Raw genomic sequence first — 6,557 nt, forward strand, 5'->3', positions numbered from 1 at the left:
ACACTAAAGGGTCTTGATAGCCAGGCCCACGCCCTAGAGTACAGAAAAGCTTTTATACTCGCGCTCTGAAGCCACTATTTCATTTGGTGAATCAAACAAAGGTAACAGAGGCATGTTGACTATTGTGAAAGAATCGTTGGAGGTTGTTAAAGTTACTTAGGAGAGACAGGAAGGGACAGGTGTCAGAAGGAGAGAGCGAGTGGGGGCTGATGGAAAGAAGGGAGTGGAGAAAAAGAGTATCCTAGGAGTCTCAGAAAAACCTGAATAAACAGTGGAAATTGTAGCAGAGGCTGACATATAGATGACTGACACGTTTGTTTTGAAAAACCGTGGGCGCTCAAAAAAGGGCGGTAGGATTTGGCTTTCTCAGTTATTTTAGGGCCGCATTGTATATGAAATTAGTAATACTTTTATAGAAATTTTTAAAAGTCTAGGTGTATTTAATATAAACTTTTAGCGGTTTATGAAAGATATTCAAAATATCATTTATATTTATAAAATTAGAAAATTATAGATAATTATGGACTTTGTAGTGTTAACTATATATACCAAACTCCAATAATTTTCCAACCATCAGACCAAAGATTTGAAAAAGTCTATCAAAATTTTATTTTTCAAAAAAAAAAAAAAACCTATCAAAGTCCTTCTCTCTGAATTAAATTGGACCTCCATCATCTCTCTTTCTTGGTTTTTTTATCTTTTATCTAATCTTTTATGATATCAACGTTTTTTTATACCCAATATGTTCATTATAGTTGTTGAATGTGATTTTTTTGTTTTTCAATTGTGATACTTGGAACCCTAATAGCAACAAAAATAATTTATGAAACCCTAAAACCCAAATATTGTGGTTTACCCCTAAAACCTTGAACAGTGTTGCTATGAAATACTGAATTTTGTCTTATTAATGGGTTTTTGTCCATTTACCCCATTTTTAGGGATTTTTTTTCCACTTACCCCATTAAGTTTTTTTAATTCCCTCTTACCCAAAACTATAAGGAAGTGTTTCCTAATACCCCATTAAGTTTTTTTTTTGTTTTTTATTTTTTTAATACCATTTTACCCTCACTCCTTTGTTACTTAGAGAGAGAGAGAGAAAATAGAAGAGAGAGAAACCATAGGAGACTTTGCCGGAGCCCCATCACCGGCCGCCGGATTCCGGCCAAATTCGCCGGATTCCGGTCACCGGTCGCCACTCACCGGACTTTTCTGAAAATCTCGCCGAAAAGGTTTATTGCCCCAATAAACGTCTATTGCCCCCCAATAGAACTTTCGGTCGATGGAGTGAGAACTAATCTTCCTAAAATTAGATAAATAAAACTTTGATTAAAGAACAAAAAACGATGAGATTACAATAATTCAAAACGTCTATTGCCCCCCAATAGATTTTTAAAAGGGCTCCATTGCCCCAATAGAACCCTTTTTTTTTTTTTTTTTTTCATTTTGGGCATCTGAACCAATTTACAGCAAAAAAAAAAAAATTTGATTTGGGCACCTAGAGAAAAGCTCTGGGCACCAAATCGTGGTTCTCCTCCGCCACCGGCATACCAGATCCATGTTCTCCTCTGCCACCGGCCTGTGTCGAGGCCGGAGAGCCTGGGTCGAGCACCAGAGCTCGAGCTCGAGCGCTAATTCTTGCCGGAGATGAGCTACGGTTTTGATTTCGTGATCGGCGAAGCCAAGCAACCGGAGACTTTCGTCTTCAACACGAACTCGCCGCCGGCGATGGATGGCACGACCTCCAAGCTCGCTGCACGAACCAGAACTCCAACCTAGCTGCACGGAGAACGTCGATCATGGTGGCGCTGGGCAACTACTCGAAAATCCTCAGGGGCTGGAATGACGAGTGCCGGAAAGATAACAGCGACGACCGGGAGGCTGCGGAGGCTCGGGATCGCCGATCAATCGAACGGCGACAAGAACGTCAGAGTGGCTGGAGCTCCGACCGAAGCTTCTTTGTCGTCTTCAAGCTTAGACTGCATCTCCGGCGCGACAATCGCAGAGAGAGAAACCGGAGGTGGAGATCGAGGAGGAGAGAGAGAGAGAGAGGAGAGAGAGACGGGTTGCTGGCAGCGTGGAGAGAGAGGAGAGACGACAGAGTGACATCATGTAGTTTTTTAATTAGGTGAAGGGCAAGGTTGTCATTTCTCTTTAAATTGGGTTAGTGGGAATAAAAATCTGTTGCTGGGGTAAGTGGGATAACTTTAGCTCATTTTGAGGCTTTTGGTCAAGGACCCTATTAATATTCTCATCGATTTGAATTTATATTATGGTTCAAAGAAAGTTTTTGTCACGCCCCTGATTTTTAACACAAATAAAAATCGATATATAACCCCATAATTATACATGCGTGAACGTTCAGTCATCAATACAAAATACCTGGAAACTTTTTCCTTTTCAAACTACATACACATTGATGCCCTGAACACACAATGTCAATATTGACCCGACCACAGAGTCATATATTACATAAGCTTACGAATTAAATTGCCAACACAATATAAAACGTAATTGCTCCTCAGAGTTTACTACACAACGAAAGTCATAAAAAATGGTAGGGCCAACCAAATATGCTTCCTACCCGTTCTGCTGCCAACAAGCCACCTCAGCTTCAGCCACGATCACCCTGACCTGCAAGGTTAACCCCTACACCGTTTGAATAGTGCACCGGGTCGTCACACAACAAACCCGGTAAGCTTTTGCAAGCCCGTATGAGTAACTCAAAACAACTCACACCAAATTACGGGATAAAAGCCCGCACAACTCACGCCAACACGAGGAAAATCTTTCGACTCGAGAATAAGGAAAACACAAAAGTCACACAGTGGCAAAATCATATAAATCGTTAACCTAACAATTCAAATATGATAAATCGATCCAACCTGGATAAAACACATCAGTTTGGTCCAACCTGGACAAAATACGTACCCAGGAGTCATAAGTAACCTACTTAGACCCATGAAGTACCATGGCAGACAGACTAGCGCTCTAGCTGATCATACCCACTTACCCGGCCAACTGCGTGATTCCCCATTTCACGCCTTAGTCACTATCTGCGACCTATCACCATCTGTGACCTATGATCATTCAGACTCCGTCTGGTCTCGAAATCAACCTTTGGTCGCCATTTGCGACCTGTCACCATCTGTGACTCTTGGTTTTCAAACCCCGTCTGGTCATAGAACCAACCGTTGGTCACCATCTGCGACCCATGCTTTTCAGACCCCATCTGGTCTCAAGTCAACGTTAAGTAAGTCACACCTGACCTAAAACGTTACAACCATCTAGTTCCGGCTTTCTCCATCCCTGCTCACCATCTGTGACCCTTGGTACAAGGACCAATATCTTTAAAATGAGTCACGCTTGACTCCAAAATGTAACATCTAACTCAATACTTCTCAAACAATAGAAAACATCTTTTTCCACAATATTGTTTCTATGAAAAGTCTCATTCAACAATAATATGAACCCATCATGCATATTATTCATCACATATCATCCACAAGAATATATATATTTCACGTAAATATATACGTAGTCATTCGCTCAGTAATGCCTACTAATACCAACTATAGTTTGCAGTTAAATAATTAACGCCAAAACAATAATGGTAATTCCGTTCATAATGAACCTTGTGAGATTACTCACCTCGAAACTCCCGCTGCGTCTTCAATACAAAACAAAGCAGCCAATCACAATAGCCGTCCAAAGAATACTTCGTCAAGTACCTAAGGAAACACAACTCTGATTCAGTTAACGAATCACAAGGAATAACGTTCGAAACCCTAAATCGAACCAAAATTCCCAAGGTGACGCCAATCAAGGCGAAACCACATCCGAGACCTCCCAAAGTCTCCGGAACACTTCCACGATCGATGTGTCCAAGCCACAAGTCGATCCGATGCTTAAATCCTCACGGATCGAAACATCGAACGGTCCGAAACCGTAAAAATCACAACATGCTCATACGATCTCCAAAAATTACAAACAATATATCGAAATGCTCGTATCGACGAGTAGATCGAACTCAGGAACAGAAACTATCCCTGAGGTGGCCGGAAACCGCCGGAAAACACCACCACAGTGGCGGCACCGCCGCCAAACCAAACTCGGAATTTGACAAAACTTCCAACACCAAAGTTCTTCATCTCAACCCCAATTTCAACTTTCATAACTACAACAAAGTCCAATTATAAACCAATCGATCGAATTTTACCTTAGAACAAACCGGACCGATTGAAACCCTAGAATTTCAATTCCAAAATTCGACCTCCACGAGTTGAATCGATGCAAGCCACCTTTTGGGAAGCATCAACGTCCTATGGGCTTCAAAAGCCCTCAAGAATCACCGGCAAAGGTGGCCGGAATCGGAGGTTCACATCTGGGTCCGACGCAGCTCCGCCGCCAGACTTCTCGGCCTTGCACCGCCCTCCACAGCTCGTTTCATGCTCCAATTCTTCCACAGACCTCAAGAGGGGATTGAGGCGAAGAGAACCCACTTTGAATCGCGTCCTATGGTGGCCGGAGGAGGGAGAACGAAGCCGGCGAAGGGGAGAGGCGAATCGGGCTCGGGGAGAGAGAAATAGAGCTGGGTTTCCCAAAATGGAAACCTGGCCTTTTTTGCAATTTTCGGAAAAATCCTCTATATATACCAAAATGGAAACTTTTTCCGACGACCATAACTTCTTCATACGAACTCCGATTTCCGCGTTCCACATGTCCACGAACTCGTATCGACGCGCTCTACAACTTTCGTGAAGGAAGTTTTCGGAGAATCTCAACACTTCAAAAGTCAACCTTTGCAAACCCCCTAAAGTCATACTTTCCTAATAAAAATTCGTCCGAAATACTTCCGCTCCATCCACGAGCCACGAAAACGTCCAATAACCACAATTTAGATTCCGGAAAATCCTCGGAAAATAAATACGAATTTCCGGGGCATCACATTCCACCCCCCTTAAAGAAATTTCGTCCCGAAATTTAAACGTACAAAACCAACAAGTACGAATAAACTCATCCCCAAAGATCCAATTCTTATTCGTCTACAACCTGTTCTTGCCTCACTGTGCAACATACCTTGATCAACAATAGGTACAGGTACCCTACCTAGTATCACAGCACTAGGAATCTTTACCACCCGCTCGGTGGTAACCCAATCATTTCATGGATCTCATCCTCGTACACTATCCAATAAAGACTCTGTGACTGCAGCACTACGCACAGATCACACAAGAGTCCAAAATCCTGCTATCACAACAGTATCTGCATCATATCATCAATAATGCAAACCTTGCATTACAAGAATTGAAAATGAAACCTTCATTTCAACTCACCTCGAACCTATGCATTACAACTTAATAAGTGTCTACCCAATCTGGGAACACAAAATCAAGTTAAGGTCTGGCTCCGCCTAACCCGCACATAAATCATCAACTGTCATTGCAATCAAAATCAAAGTGATATAGACCCTCTACTACCATAACAATGAAGGATGCATCACATCACAAGCCACACTCAAAGTCTAACTCTAGACAACAGGGAAAACCCAACACAAGGAAAGAAGTACACAACTATCACACATCATTCTAGCAACCCAAGTAGAATTAGATAAGGTACCTTCTAACCCTTCATATCCTTTCCACCGAAAAGACCACATAAGTCACCGCTGTGACAATGTTCTATTTGCTAACTAAACCATCAAGAAGCAATTCAAGTCTCATCTAGACAATTAAAGAAGAATACCATCGGAACTCTCCTTTAAACTACACACCTATGAGTCTCCAGCAACCTCGACCATTACTCCCATAAACTATATATCATGGCAGACAGACAAGAACTCTGACTGACATTGTAACCACTCGTCCGGCCAAGGACGTGATTACCGATAACATGCCTTTGTCACCATTTGTGACCATCTGTGATTCAATCTCGATCACCATCTGAGATCAGTCACCGTCTATGACTCAATATATCACCATCTGTGATCAGTCACCATCTGTGACTCAATATATCACCATCTGTGATCAGTCACCATATGTGACTTAATATCGATCACCATCTGTGATCAGTCACCATATGTGACTCAATATATCACCATCTGTGATCAGTCACCGTCTGTGACTCAATATCGATCACCATCTGTGATCAGTCACCATATGTGACTCAATATATCACCATCTGTGATCAGTCACCATATGTGACTCAATATCGATCACCATCTGTGATCAGTGACTTAATATCGATCACCATCTGTGATCAGTCACCATATGTGACTCAATATATCACCATCTGTGATCAGTCACCGTCTGTGACTCAATATCGATCACCATCTGTGATCAGTCACCGTCTGTGACTCAATATATCACCATCTGTGATCAGTCACCGTCTGTGACTCAATATCGATCACCATCTGTGATCAGTCACCTCAACCTAGACACGATATACACATAGCTCACACCTACGGCCATCAATTCCATAATCTTCCATATCGTGCCTACATAAGTCAACTGGTGACTACAGCCTCATGCTCAGATTCTCAACTAGCGTTCCATTACCCA

Source organism: Rosa rugosa, chromosome 3, assembly GCF_958449725.1.
Source record: "Rosa rugosa chromosome 3, drRosRugo1.1, whole genome shotgun sequence".
NCBI lineage: Eukaryota > Viridiplantae > Streptophyta > Magnoliopsida > Rosales > Rosaceae > Rosa > Rosa rugosa.